Source organism: Lissotriton vulgaris, chromosome 10, assembly GCF_964263255.1.
Source record: "Lissotriton vulgaris chromosome 10, aLisVul1.2, whole genome shotgun sequence".
Lineage (NCBI taxonomy): Eukaryota > Metazoa > Chordata > Amphibia > Caudata > Salamandridae > Lissotriton > Lissotriton vulgaris.
This window is the reverse complement of record NC_141698.1, coordinates 1,118,403,779-1,118,419,833: the sequence shown is the minus strand read 5'-3', so window position 1 is coordinate 1,118,419,833 and position 16,055 is coordinate 1,118,403,779.

The following is a 16,055-nucleotide window of genomic DNA, read 5'->3' as shown; positions in this document are numbered from 1 at the left end:
AGTACGGCGCCTCAGCAACATCGGAATCCAGGACAAGGCGCTGGAATGGATCATCTCCTTCCTCGACGGAAGAACACAGAGAGTCCGCCTACCACCGTACAAGTCAGAGGCCTCCGAAGTCATCTGCGGCATCCCTCAAGGATCATCTCTGAGCCCCACCCTCTTCAACGTCTACATGAGCCCCCTCGCGGCCATCGTATGCAAACACAACCTCAGCATAATCTCCTACGCCGACGACACCCAGCTGATCCTCTCCCTGACCAACGACCCCGCCGCCGCCAGAGCCAACCTGCACGAAGGGATGAAAGAGGTAGCCGAGTGGATGACGACCAGCCGCCTGAAACTGAACTCGGACAAGACGGAGGTCCTCATCCTGGGCTCCTCACCCTCCGCCTGGGACGACTCCTGGTGGCCTCCCGCCCTGGGCACCGCACCCAAACCAACAGACCATGCACGCAACCTGGGCTTCATCCTGGACTCCTCCCTCTCCATGACCAGGCAAGTCAACAACGTCTCCTCGGCGTGCTTCAACATCCTACGCATGCTACGGAAGATCTTCTGGTGGATCCCCACCGAGACCAGGAAGACCGTCACCCAGGCCCTCGTCACCAGCCGACTGGACTACGGCAACGCCCTCTACGCCGGTACCACCGCCAAGCTCCAGAAGAGACTCCAGCGGATCCAGAACGCCTCAGCCAGACTCATCCTCGACATCCCACGAACCAGCCACATCTCCGGACATCTGAGAGACCTTCACTGGCTCCCCGTCAACAAAAGAATCACCTTCCGCCTCCTCACCCACGCACACAAAGCCCTACACGACCAAGGCCCGAGCTACCTCAACAGCCGAGTCAACTTCTACGCTCCCAAACGCCACCTCCGATCAGCCAACCACGCCCTCGCCGCCGTCCCCCGCATCCGAAGAGCGACTACAGGAGGAAGGTCCTTCTCCTACCTGGCCACCAAGACCTGGAACTCCCTCCCGACCGACCTGCGCCTGACCCAAGACCACCTCTCCTTCAGGAAGAAGCTGAAGACCTGGCTGTTCGAGCGGTAGCGGCACCCCCCCCCCCAGCGCCTTGAGACCCTACGGGTATGTAGCGCGCTTTACAAGTGTCACTGATTGATTGATTGATAGATGCGTCACTTTTTAAATATGGCGCAACAGGGCGCATTTTTTACACCGCTGGTGCGTCACAAAAAGTGACGCACCTGCGGCGCAAAACTGACGCAAGGCCTTCATAAATAAGGCCCTAGGATTTTATGATTGTTTGTTTGTGCTCCGATTGTCTTCCAACATGAAATGTACTGTTTTTGCTAATGGTTTTAATATTCAAAATGGTATGTTTTCTTTTTCCTTTTTTCATCCATTGTAATGTATGTATTGTTCTTTTATGGCATCAAAGCCGAAATAAAGAATTTTGAATTGAAAGTGGCGGTGACAAAGAAGAGACAGCTTCTTTGAGGGAATGCGCTTTGTGTGATCCGAGACACAGCGCAAAAGGCTTGCCCACCAACCCCCGGGACACGTTTGATGTTCACCAAGGCAGGAGGTGCTGCAGAATGCAGTGTATGCCGCCTTCAACTATTCCCTTCATGACATGAAAAAGAAAGTGCACAAAACTCCCTGCTGAGACGTGAGGCGATCAATAGAGTTTTGCGGAGCTGTTTACATACCAAACAATACCATACGCCGGTTACATGTTTTGGCTCCTGGCGGGGTTCCCATCCCTGCCACGGTGAACTACAACTCCCAGAATCCCTGCTCAACATGTGACGAGCAAGCCGGGTCCATGTGACTGGCACCACAGAGCTGTTCCTTGCCCATAAGAAAACACTGCGTTCCCTCCGATAAAACCACACCCGCACCCCCACTTGCATTAACTGGTAGCTGTGTGCGGCAGGTCCTCCGGGCCAGCTGCACCCAGGCAGTAGATGCAGTGGTTTGGTTGGGGAGCTCAACAGTCAATGCTCCGCAACCCCTACAGCCGCTGAAAGGCAGGGCAAAGAGCGCGAGCATTACAGTTGAATTTGGCATTGAAGCACCAGTCGCCCTTAGCGCGGTTAAACAGCACAGCCCGGTGGCAAGCACTATATTAAACAAGCACTGTGGGGGAGAGGTCAGCGGCAGTGAAGGTGCCTGCGAGAGGCTCATGTGGCTTCGCAAAAGTGAAAGCATGGGGGAGCGCGAGAACAGACGCTGCTGACGCCGCCGTACACGCTCACAGCTCATACCAGCAGCAAACGCGTGCTCACAAGGACAAATCAGACACTGAAAAAGTGCGCGTCCGACTCGTGTCCACATATTCAAGTAAGCAAAGAGGTATACTAAAGTATACAAGAGGTCTCAAATGCTCAACGTAAAAAGGACTCCTTACACAGAAAAGGACAGCCAAATGTTAATCTGAGAGGTTATTTTTCATCCAAATCATCATTTGCTGAAGGTTTTATGCTGCTAGAAATGATATTCTTCTCCAGATTGAAAATTTTACATGTTCAAGTTCTCGAGCTTCACCTTACTTCCTCCGGATGCCGATGGCGCGTCCAAAATGACGTGTTGCATTCTCTCGCTCCCTGCTGCATTGGATATGATGTGTTTGGGTTCTCTCGCTCCTTGTCGCGTTTGATGTGACGTGTTCACGTCCTCACGCTCTCGCTCGCGGTGGAGAATGACGTGTTCGAGATCTCATACTCTCGCGGTGCATAATCGTGAGACAAATGTGATCGTTGGTGCGAACTCTCGAGAGATAGCGTAAACGGCTACCAACATCTAGTTGAGCACTCAACCGGATCAGGAAAACTTGACGACGAACGCGGGGATCCAGATAAGGCAATCGCGCCCGTGAGAACTTATTTTTAAAGCGCGAGCATGAAAAAAATTTCCGGTACTCTGTGTATCGTCGAAATTTTGCCATTTTCGCACTCTCCGCGGAACACGAAAATGTCAAATTATCGCAATTTCCGCGAGCGGAACAGAATTTGATGCCCACCCCTACCTAAAATTACATTTATTCATATGTTTTTAAATTCAAAGTACATTATTTTATTTTAACATTATTTGCTATAAGGAGTTATTTTAAGTCCTTGTCTAAGATAATATGGATAGGGGGTCTTGTTGTAACGTATCTAGGGCTCTAGTGTAATTTTCCCGATTCATGCCCTTATATATGTATAACTTATCATATCCTTATATAGGCATAAGCATCATAACCATATTTAGGCACAGCCAATGCAGTCCAAATACGGCATGGCTACTTCCACTAAGCTCCTAGAGTACAACGAGTTCTTGAAGACAGCCAGCCTTCAGCAGTACAGGAATTCCCCCTGCTTCAGTATAGATTTGTCCCAGAACTCCTGGAGCTTGTAAAGAACTTTGAGTTCTTAGTGACTTTATTATGTCCACCCTTACGTCAAATTCAGCACCTTCCAGGTATAAATATTCCCGCATCTGCCCTAGCAAAACACACAGTGGTTTTGGAGCAGATCGACTAACTACTTGCCCGACGCCCTGCTGTATGCGAATGCCGAAGGAAGCCGACCCTCCTGCTGACGCACTGAGAGAGACGCTTTCTTTTCTCCTGCCGAGAAATCCAGCTCCAGTGTTTCCCTGCTACCCTTGCAGGTTACTGGGAGATAGAGTCCTGAGAGAGAGAGACAAGACCTCCTTCATTCTATAACCAAGGTACGGAGCTGATTAGACCCTTAGAGAATTCTTGGATAGATTCTTGGCAGAAACTATTTAACTCAAGCTACACCTCACTTACTTCTTCCCTTGTACTAGAATTAGGTTAGGTACACCGGGGTAGGCGTATTTTAGATGCACCAGTTGAGTACTTTTAGTCATTATTTATCATTGTATGTATTTTATCTATTTTATATATTTAATGGCTTAGAACCATATAAATGCTTTTACAGTATTATTTCATAATACTCCTTTTCACTGTACGCACTTTACTTCATAGCAAGTATTACGATTGTAGCAATTCACTTCTCTTGCATGAGAAAGAAGACTGCTCAATAAATAACCTTTTTATTGAAAACGCCCGTCTATCTATTTCTCTGAACTTCTGGTGAAACGAAGCATGCACGATTGACTGAGTGAAATAGCCATCTATTGTTTCTGCGACTCTGGAGATATATTCTTTATTCTTGGGGAACAAAGTTGTCATGTTATATGGTTGTCAGAAACTAATCCCTTCTTGTGTTTTTGAGAAAGTTTCTAGTGACCTCTGAGCTAGCTGGCATTCACAATTAAGTCTAACACATTCAATAGAGACCTAGTCGACTTTAGTCCTACGTCTAAACTATCGTTTATGTTATTCCAATGCGCAGAGCCTTTTGGGAATATAGGAACTACACTACAGTCTGTTGCACCAATACCATTTGTGGTGCTGGGCTTACTCCAGGTCTAAGCTGGAATGCATTTGCAAATGCTTTCTGAACATTTTGCCTATTGTAACTACAGAAGTGTAATTTGTGAATAACAATGGACTTCCTTTTTTGGGGTGGATGTTTGCCCCTCCCTAAACCCCTCCTTAACTAATTATCTAAAAATGTTTTTTATCATGAGCAGTAACCAAAGTTATCTATTCAGATATGGTGCTGTTGCTCTGTCATCTAGTGCTGGCATACCTTAGGCTGCCTTGCACCAATGCACACACCCTTACACCATAGTGCGAGGGTGAATGAATAATGTCAAGCTAAAAGTTTTATACTGAAAGTGTACCCTTCCAGCACAAAATTCAATGTTTGACAACGTTTAACATTTTACCACTTTGCATGCGTATTGTATGGTGCAACACACATGCAAATTTGGAAGTATTTTCTCCAACTTTAAGAATGCCTTGATGATTCTAGTGGATAGGGATTAGTGTCAACATCCTTGGGTGAGTGTGCGGGAACACCCATGTACCACCAATGGTATGCTTCTATGGTGTAAAGTAGCTCATAGTGCTACTTTATGTTATATTAGGTAACTCAATTCAGGATTTCAACTGGAAAGTAAGGTTCAAAACAATACTTTGCACCAGGTTTGCATCGCTTTATAGCGCTTTATAAATACTGCATTACATTACTTTTCCTGATGCAAACCAGGAACAAACTCTTAGTAAATCCGCCCATAAGTGTGATGCAATGATTGTTATTAAAAGGGTATTGATACCTAAAGGAGTCCTCTTTCATAACCTTAGAATAATGAAAGATTGAGGGGAATAATCAATAAGGTTCTGAACCTATGCCTTTCTATATACATGCAGCACTTTGATGCCGCTTCATTACTCAATGTGATATATTAGAAGGATTGTTACTGATGAGCTCCAAATATGAAAAGGATCTCTGTGACAAAAGAAATAACCCACTAAGCTATCTGCAGAAAATACTCATCTGTGTACTGCATGTCACAGGTTGTGCATTGCAGCAGGAATATCAACACTCTGGGAGGCACATGCACAACAGGTTTTAGTGGTCGGTAATTGAGAATCGGGTTGTTAGTGATCCGTGAAATGCCTTTTAGCATGTAACTACCCTATTTTGTGAATTGATAAGCTATTACCAACCCGCAAAATAGGGTTTGCAAGTTGGTGTTAGGAAGAGACGTGCCAGGGGCTTCTCTTCCTAATTGCGAATCGCAGGAACATGTAGGAATGTTTTGCGACCAGAATTAATATTTTATCGATTCCATGAAGGAGGTTGTGAATTTTTTAACAGGAGGCAGTGGTCCGTGTGACCACTGCCTCCAGTTAAAAAATTAAAAGGTAGCTTTTAATTTTTATTTTTAAAATACATCCCATTTTCCTTTAAGGAAAATGAGCTACATTTCAATGAAAAAAAATCTTATATTAAAAAACACTTACAGACATGGTGTTCTACTGACCTCAGTAGTTCACCATTCCTGTGATAACAGGCCATTCCGAATGGTTTGAAAATTGCGATCTACCTCATGAATATTGATTAGGCAGGTCAATTGCAACCCCATTGGGAATCACAAACAGTGTATGAGACAACGTTGTACATCGCATTTTGCGAGTTCCTAATTGCGAGTTTCAAAAAGTCGCAATTAGTAACTTGCAAAATGCTTTGGTCATACATGCGGCCCTAGGCTACTATATAATGAGTCAAAACTGTGACTAGACAAATAGCAGATCTCTTCCTGTAGTACTTTAACCACCAGAGTTATCATGCCGTTTCAATTATCCCTGAAAAATTCTGTGCATTCAAAGATCTCTGCAGGGTGCTCGTTTATTGGTTCAGCCTGCCAGGCAGAGGTTGCACCATTGATCCTGGCACATGGCGCAATGATGCCAGTCACACTACCATAAAGCCAGCACTGGATGGGAGTAGGTAGGGAGAGAGTTAAAGAGAGGAGGAGAAAGAGAGATTGAGATGTGGGTCAGTTGATGAGGATCAACTAATTCTGGCTTTGGCAGATCCTAAAACAACGGTGTCATTCTGTTCAAATAACTTTATTTACAAAGGCAATTTACGTTCAGGAGTAATTTACATGTGCAAGTCTTCTCATTTGAGTCTTTGGAAAGGACTCTTGGTTGGCATGCAGTGTTTTATCACCAACCACTTGTGTTTGTAATCTCTCCTTCTGAGCAGAGGGCACAGTCATAGCAGCAGATGGGCTTGCCCTCCAGAGGGACCTTCCTGTACCCAGGAGGGCAGCTCTTACTGCACACAGAGTAAGGGACCTAGAGAAGAATCGAAAAAGGGAATGTGTGAGAAATAAAGTGGGGAAGAGACAAACGTCAGATGTGACATTATCACATAAGCAGCGGATTGAGAGACAAATTGTATATATGTTCATATGAAAGATAAGAGGGGGACAAAATGAAGGGCAGATGTCATAGCATCAGTTTGAGGCATCCATGGGTTTTCAAGATATGGGTGCATCCGTGTGAACGATACTTGGAGGAAGATATGTGGAGCGCATATGATAGCATCAGTGGGACGGATCCATGGAGGAGGAGATGCTGGCACCTGTGATAGCATCAGGCGAGGGACCCATGGAGTGAGAGATGCCAGGAGCATATGATAACATGAGTCAGTGCGATACTTGAAGGAAGAGATGCGGGGCACATGTGATAGCATCAGGGGGAGCGATCCGTGGAGGGGGAGTTGTGGGGCACATGTGATAGCATCAGTGAGAGGGATCCAAGAAGGAGATCCTAAGCCTATCTCATAGCATCAGAGCGAGGGATCCAGGGAGTGAGAGGTGTGGGCACAAGTCATAGCATGAGTGAGATTGATCCATGGAGGGGAAATTGTGAAACACATATGATTGCATCAGTGCGAGGGATCCAGTGAGGAAGAGATGCAGGGCAGATGTGATTATATCAGTGAGAAGGTTCCAGGGAGGAAGAGATATGGGGCACAATGGATTGGATCAGTGCTAGTGATCCAGGAAGAAGAGATGCTGGGCAGATATGATTGCATCAGTGTGAGGGATCCTTGGAGGAAGAGATGCGGGGCACATGTGATAGCATCAGTGTCAAGGGATCAAGGGAGGAAGTGATATGGGGCACAGGTCATAGCACCAGTGCGAGGGATCCAGGCAGGAGGCGTTCATAAGCCTATCTCATAGCATCAGTGCGAGGGATCCAGGGAGGAGGTGATCCTGAGCCTATCTCATAGCATCAGTGTGAGGGGGAAATGTGAAACACATGTTGAGGTTTTGTATTTCGCGACTTTGTTCGTGTTTGTCTGCCATTTTGCGACTGGCCTCCATTTTGTGTTGCCCTCACTCAGGCAGCACCGCCAGCCAGGTATTTTCTCAGTCATATCCCTGCATTCACATACTAAGTAACCTTTTCGCCTCTATTTACAGGTCTAGTGTCAGGGTCTGACCGAACACAACAATCCATGTCTTATTAACTAATCCCTGTCCAGACTATCTGTAGGTTCGCACCATTCTTTCCTGAGGCTATCTTATCTGCTGTCCTTCGCCATTTCCTTTATGGACTCTCTGATTCCACAACTGTCCTTCCTAAGCATACCAATGTGTTTACTCACATGCAAGTTGGATAGTGTGGGTTCATTTGCGAATGGCTTAAGGGGTTGGGTAACAAATACAGCCAACAACCAAGTAGTGTTCGAAGTTACGTAATACTTTGCTTTCCAAACCCTTTGCATTTGTCTGATTTGTATGTCTTGGGATTGTTCATTGTGTAACTAAAATGTATATAAACCTGTGTGCCATGGAGTTCGTTGGCACTCTCCTTTGAACATACTTCTGTACTTCAGGGACAACTGTGCTGGCTGCAGCTAACAAAATACGATCTTCTACGCCAACGAAGTGTCTGGTGTCTCTGTTCGACCAGGCAGGAGAACTCGAAGATTAAGGCGTACCCTGCGCCGCCAGGCCTTTAATCCGCCCAGTTATTCAAATTGACGCCCAGCATGGGGCAGCTTCAGTGGGAGCAGGTTCAGCCTGAGGATTGTGAGGAGCCCCGCAACAAATTCCGGAGGATGCGCACCACACGATTGGCCCCTGCATGTCATAAGTGGACCGAAGGTCTTTACAGAGTGGCTTTCCCCTTTTTGCTGACGGCTGCTGATGACTGCTGCCCTGACTGCCGCCCTGCCTTGGTCCCTTCGGTGATAATTGCTATTGCGAGACAGTAGACAGACCTCCGGTGGTGTAAGAAGACACTTAGTTAAGTATTTGGTGGGTCGCTCCCACAAATTTGTTTTGTTTCTGTTTTGGGTTTCCATTTGGCTACTGCAGTGGCCGAAGCCAAGGGGTAAGTAGGTTTGTACAGTGTTATTGACATTAATCCCTTGATGATTGAGAAGAGACCAGTGAAATAATGATGCCTGGTTTCAGTAAGTTTAAACGTTGGTGTTGTTGTTCTTGTGATAGGGATTCCCAGCTGAACGACTCTTGTCCGATCCCTCCGGTTGGAACTCCCACCTATGAGTTATATTCGAAACATGGTATTGGGCCCATTACTTTTAATAAGACATGGATCCAATATACTAAAAAGGATGGTGTTCTGCAGTGGCCACAGAATGGTAGCTTTGATACCGATATATTGAATAATTTGGAAACAAGTCTATTTAAAAGAAAAGCCCGGCCGGCAATGTTTGACTCTTTCCGCCTCTGGCAAAAAGGAGCCAAACAGAGAGAAAAAATGCAAGCAAAAAGAGATAGGAAAGTGCAAGGTATGACGATTACGCAGGCTGCCCAACAGTTTGTAAATAATGAGTCCGATTGTGCGATGGAAATAATGGAAAGACAACATTGTACGGCTATAGATAGGTGTTATTCATGGTTGCCTATTTCCCCTCCAGAGAAGAGTAGGGATCCTGAGGAAGATCCTTTAATGGCCCGCTTATTGAGTTTGCCTCCACCCTATGCACAAGGTGCTACTGCACCCCCGTTAGCACCTCCCGCTCAGCCAGTGGCCATTCAGTTGCCGATTGCCCAGCCATCTGCACAACCGATCATTGCTGCTTTGCCTGTTCCTATTCCCCAACATTTGCCCCTTCCTGTAATTCAGCCCCCACCTCCCTCGTTGTCAACTTCTTTGACTCTGCAATCTACTACGCGACCGCCGGTATCGCCTTCCGCTTCCCTTATGTCACCTGTTCTTTTTAGTGATACCCCGACTACGCATAAGCGACTGGTAGACGCTATCTCAGGTTTCTTTTCTCCTTTACTTGGAAATATGTCTCCGGCTCTTTCTCGACGGCACTCCCGTCAGCAAATTCCGCTTTCAGACGAGAAAATTGTGTTGGGTTCTCTCGCTCACAGATGGATTAAGGAAGGTGCAGTATATAGTGCACGAGATATTATGAGTTCTTTCCGCCAATGGACCGAGCCTACCCAGAGATATGTTTTCGATGTTATGTGTGACACTCTGGTTAAGGGATGGGAGGATATGGAGTTGGATACAGTTCCCCTGGATTTGTTGAGAGTTCAGGGTTATTTTGACAAAGGTCTTATAGTAGGTCCAAATGTCGAGGAGGCTATAAATGTGCTTGCTGCTTTTAGAACGATGTTCTCTTCCTTGACTCTTCCAGAATGTGATCCTATTGTTGGTCAGGTAAAGCACTATCCGATGCGTGAAGTTACTTCAGTATGGAGAGACACAGTAGCTGGCGCCCATCCCATACCAGCCCACTTTCAGTGTGTATGGGTTCATGTCCCATTGAAAAGGTCTGAAGTTTTGGCTCTTAAACAGACTCTGCTGGATCCTCGCAAAAACCCTACAGGTTGTTATAAAGAAATGTCCCAGACGGTTGAGGCTTGTAATATTAACCTAGCCGATATCGATATGTTATTTGGCAACGTAGTGTGACAATCCTTATGGGCTCGGATTCGTAGAGAGGACCATGCAGCAGAATTAGGTGGTGATTGGGCTGCTATACGCGCCGCAGAAGCAACGCAAGTGGGCGGTGTGAAGCCCGATGTTTTTATTAAGGAACTCCCTGGTAGAATCATTACTCTAATGAAGACAATGATGCCCGCAGTACGAGTAAATTTGGATAAGCTGGCTGCGTGTAAGCAAAAGGTAGACAAGAGTGTTTCAGATTTCTTTACTCGTTTCGAGGAAACATTTATTGATCACAGCGGACAGGACATGACTACTGAGGGTGGCCAACGTTTGTTGTGGACAAGTTTGTATTTAACTTACTTCCCGAGTTATCCAACAAATTGAAAAGCTCCGAGAGTTCATGGGCTGTTTCCTCTCCTGCCCAAATATTAGCCACTGCACAATCTTATGAGAATAGGGATAAGGAGGAGAAAGATAAACAAGAGAAGAAGAATAGAGATTTGAAAACTAAGGTCCTTTTACAACAGGCTTATCCTCCACGTTTTGCTCAGCGTCAGTTCCCCCAGCCTCTGCAATTTCAGAATATATTTCAAAAACCTGAGCCTTTTGTTCCGTGACCTCTGTTGGGTCCTAACCAGTGTGCTTATCGTAAAGAGAATGACCATTTGAAGAATAGTTCTGTTACACCGTAGTAATGGGATGTCTGTTCCATGTGGTTGCGGTGGTTTTCTGTCACCATCCAGGAGTAGAGGAAGAGGTGTGTTCCCCCAAGAACAGCGTTCTTTCCCGCCTCAGAATGCTACAAATTATTTCGATCAACAGAAAGCTCAGTCTGCACAATACTACACTGATGATTGTTATGTGGACAATGGGAACGAAGATTTCCACACTGAATAGGACAGCCATAGACAAAGTGAGGGAGTTGTATCGATTCCAGTAGACCAGAATGGGCCTTATGTTATTGTCAATACTATGGGTGTCTCAGAACCATTTCTTTTGGATACTGGTGCGACGAGAAGTGCTATCATTCATTCTGAATTCCCTGGGGCACCTTTGTCATGCTCAATAAATACATCTGTAGGATTTTCTGGCGCCCCTGTCTGTAATCCGGTCTCTTGCCCACTGCCTATTACAATTGGTCCTTATAACTTAAAGGCTCCACTTATTTTCACAGCTAGTTGTGGTGAGAACTTATTGGGTTTGTATTTATTGAAAAGGTTGTATGCAACATTACATTGTTCTCCTTCTGGTGTGCATCTCACACTAGGGTGGAAATTGACTTCTTCAATGTACTTGTCCCAAGATCAATTTCCACCTGAGTTGCTTTCTCTCCCTGAAAAGCTCTGGGCTACAGGCCCAAATCATGTGGGCCGTCTTGAGATTCCACCTTATGTTGTCATACTCAAGCCCAATGTCAAATTGCCACGTATTCCCCAATACAAAATATCTAGTGATGGTGAGAAAGCGCTTTTGGCTATTATTCATGATTTGGTTCAGAAAGGTGTGGTTGAGGAAACGAGAGGAAATGTATGCAATAGTCCTGTTGCAGATTCTTAAAAGAACAGATCCTTCCCAGCCCCCTGTTCATAGATTTGTGATTGACCTACGCGAAGTCAACAAAATTGTTGTCCCACAGTTTCCTGTCGTCCCCGATATCACAGCCCTGCTGACAATGATACCTGCTTCGGCAGCTTGGTTCTCTGTGATTGAGTTGAAGAATGCTTTCTTCAGCATTCCCATCGCTAAGGAGAGATGGGATATTTTTGGCTTCTCTGTAGGAGGTCGAAGTTTCCGATTTAAAAGAGCACCACAAGGTTATTGTGAGAGTCCCTCCATTTACAGTCAGGCTCTTAAATCCCAGCTTGATACTTTTCCTTTACCTTCAGGTGCTACCCTTATTCAATATGTGGACGATTTATTGGTGGCTGCTGATTCAGAGGATGTTTGTAAGGACGTGACTTTTACACTGCTACACCATTTGTCTGATCTCAATCATAAGGTGTCACCCTCCAAGTTGCAGTTTGCCCGCCAAGAGGTTACCTACCTAGGTCATCTCTTGTCGAAGGAGGGAAGGCGTTTGTCCCCAGAACGTATTCAAGCTATTGCACAAGTGCCTGTGCCATCTACACAAAGAGAAGTGCGTGCCTTTTTGGGCATTACCTCTTATTGCAGACAGTGGATCCCCAATTTTTCCTTATTAGCTACACCTTTGCTAGCACTTACATTGAAGGATACCGCTCATCCACTTCCTTGGACTGAGGAGTGCCAGAAGACTTTCACTGACTTAAGTACTGCTTTATGTTCTGCTACTGAGTTGGGTACCCCAGATTATAGTAAGTGTTTTAGGCTCTATGTCCATGAGAGAGAGGGTTGTGCATTGTCAGTTTTCACCCAACAGTTTGGAGATAAACAGAGGCCATGTGCCTATTTTTCAGCCACCTTAGACCCAGTAGCTAAAGCATTGCCTAGCTGCCTCAGAGCTACAGCAGCAGCAGCAGCAATCTCTATTCGCCAATCCGCTGGAATAGTATTGGATAACACACTTACTGTTATGGTACCACATGCAGTGGACACTTTGTTAAACAGAACTAAAACACAACACCTCACAAGTGCTCGTTTATCTGGATATGAGCTAATGCTCTTGGCAAGTCATGTACATATTAAACGATGTAACACTTTAAATCCAGCCACATTGATATCCCTCCCAGATGAGAAACATGCTCAGGAGCAGCATGATTGTTTTCTCCGCACAGAAGAGGAAACAAAAGGCAGGATTGATCTGAAGGATACTCCCCTTAAGGATCCGGAAGGGATCCTATGGGTAGATGGTTCCTGTTTCAAACTCCCTAATGGGGAAACAACTTCAGCCTATGCTGTTACTACCCTGCATACGATTGTTGAAACAGCACAAAATAGACATAATTCAGCCCAGGCAGCTGAGTTAATAGCCTTGACCAGAGCATGTGTGTTGTCAAGAGGGAAAAGAGTGAATGTCTATACAGATAGCCAATACGCCTTTGGCGTGGCTCATAGTTTCGGCCGCGTGTGAGGGAGAGAGGATTTCTTACATCTCATGGAACGAAAATACAGCATGGTCAATTGGTGACTGATCTTCTTGAGTCACTAGCTTTGCCTACACAGATAGCAATCATAAAGTGTAGCGCACACAAGAAGGCCACAGATGATGTTGGTTGTGGGAATGTTTTTGCGGATGAGGTAGCAAAAAACAACAGCTAGAGATGCCACAAGTCGCATGTATGTTGAGGGCCCTACAAATTGGGTCAGAGAAGCTGGAATGTGTGAGGACACGGTAGGGAGTGTGAGATCGATTCAAGGAGAGGCTACAGAGAAAGAATTGAGTAAATGGAAAGAAGGCATGGGAATGTTAGATGCAATGGGATGTTGGACGGAGTTATCAGAACACCAGCGTTGGCTGTTGCCAGACGCCTATGTGTTGCCTGTAGTTACTATGGCACATAGTCCAGCCCACATCAGTGCAAAGGGTATATGCAAGGTTTTGGCTCCGGTATGGCAGAATGAAGGTATTCCGAGGTGTGTGGAAAATGTGGTGAAACACTGCATTATTTGTCTAATGCATAAACCAGGGAAGGTTCAAATAACTTTATTTACAAAGGTAATTTACGTTCAGGAGTAATTTACATGTGCAAGTCTTCTCATTTGAGTCTTTGGAAAGGACTCTTGGTTGGCATGCAGTGTTTTATCACCAACCACTTGTGTTTGTAATCTCTCCTTCTGAGCAGAGGGCACAGTCATAGCAGCAGATGGGCTTGCCCTCCAGAGGGACCTTCCTGTACCCAGGAGGGCAGCTCTTACTGCACACAGAGTAAGGGACCTAGAGAAGAATCGAAAAAGGGAATGTGTGAGAAATAAAGTGGGGGAGAGACAAACGTCAGATGTGACATTATCACATAAGCAGCGGATTGAGAGACAAATTGTATGTATGTTCATATGAAAGATAAAAAGGGGGACAAAATGAAGGGCAGATGTCATAGCATCAGTTTGAGGCATCCATGGGTTTTCAAGATATGGGTGCATCCGTGTGAACGATACTTGGAGGAAGATATGTGGAGCGCATATGATAGCATCAGTGGGACGGATCCATGGAGGAGGAGATGCTGGCACCTGTGATAGCATCAGGCGAGGGACCCATGGAGTGAGAGATGCCAGGAGCATATGATAACATGAGTCAGTGCGATACTTGAAGGAAGAGATGTGGGGCACATGTGAAAGCATCAGGGGGAGCGATCCATGGATGGGGAGTTGTGGGGCACATGTGATAGCATCAGTGAGAGGGATCCAAGAAGGAGATCCTAAGCCTATCTCATAGCATCAGAGCGAGGGATCCAGAGAGTGAGAGGTGTGGGCACAAGTCATAGCATGAGTGAGATTGATCCATGGAGGGGAAAATGTGAAACACATATGATTGCATCAGTGCGAGGGATCCAGTGAGGAAGAGATGCAGGGCATATGTGATTATATCAGTGTGAAGGTTCCAGGGAGGAAGAGATACGGGGCACAATGGATTGGATCAGTGCTAGTGATCCAGGAAGAAGAGATGCTGGGCAGATATGATTGCATCAGTGTGAGAGATCCTTGGAGGAAGAGATGCGGGGCACATGTGATAGCATCAGTGTCAAGGGATCAAGGGAGGAAGTGATATGGGGCACATGTCATAGCACCAGTGCGAGGGATCCAGGCAGGAGGCGTTCATAAGCCTATCTCATAGCATCAGTGCGAGGGATCCAGGGAGGAGGTGATCCTGAGCCTATCTCATAGCATCAGTGTGAGGGGGAAATGTGAAACACATGTTGAGGTTCTGTATTTCGTGACTTTGTTCGTGTTTGTCTGCCATTTTGCGACTGGCCTCCATTTTGTGTTGCCCTCACTCAGGCAGCACCGCCAGCCAGGTATTTTCTCAGTCATTTCCCTGCATTCACATACTAAGTAACCTTTTCGCCTCTATTTACAGGTCTAGTGTCAGGGTCTGACCGAACACAACAATCCATGTCTTATTAACTAATCCCTGTCCAGACTATCTGTAGGTTCGCACCATTCTTTCCTGAGGCTATCTTATCTGCTGTCCTTCGCCATTTCCTTTATGGACTCTCTGATTCCACAACTGTCCTTCCTAAGCATACCAATGTGTTTACTCACATGCAAGTTGGATAGTGTGGGTTCATTTGCAAATGGCTTAAGGGGTTGGGTAACAAATACAGCCAACAACCAAGTAGTGTTCGAAGTTACGTAATACTTTGCTTTCCGAACCCTTTGCATTTGTCTGATTTGTATGTCTTGGGATTGTTCATTGTGTAACTAAAATGTATATAAACCTGTGTGCCATGGAGTTCGTTGGCACTCTCCTTTGAACATACTTCTGTGCTTCAGGGACAACTGTGCTGGCTGCAGCTAACAAAATACGATCTTCTACGCCAACGGAGTGTCTGGTGTCTCTGTTCGACCAGGCAGGAGAACTCGAAGATTAAGGCGTACCCTGCGCTGCCAGGCCTTTAATCCGCCCAGTTATTCAAATTGACGAACAGCATGGGGCAGCTTCAGTGGGAGCAGGTTCAGCCTGAGGATTGTGAGGAGCCCGCAACAAATTCCGGAGGATGCGCACCACACGATTGGCCCCTGCATGTCATAAGTGGACCCAAGGTCATTACAGAGTGGCTTTCCCCTTTTTGCTGACGGCTGCTGATGACTGCTGCCCTGACTGCCGCCCTGCCTTGGTCCCTTCGGTGATAATTGCTATTG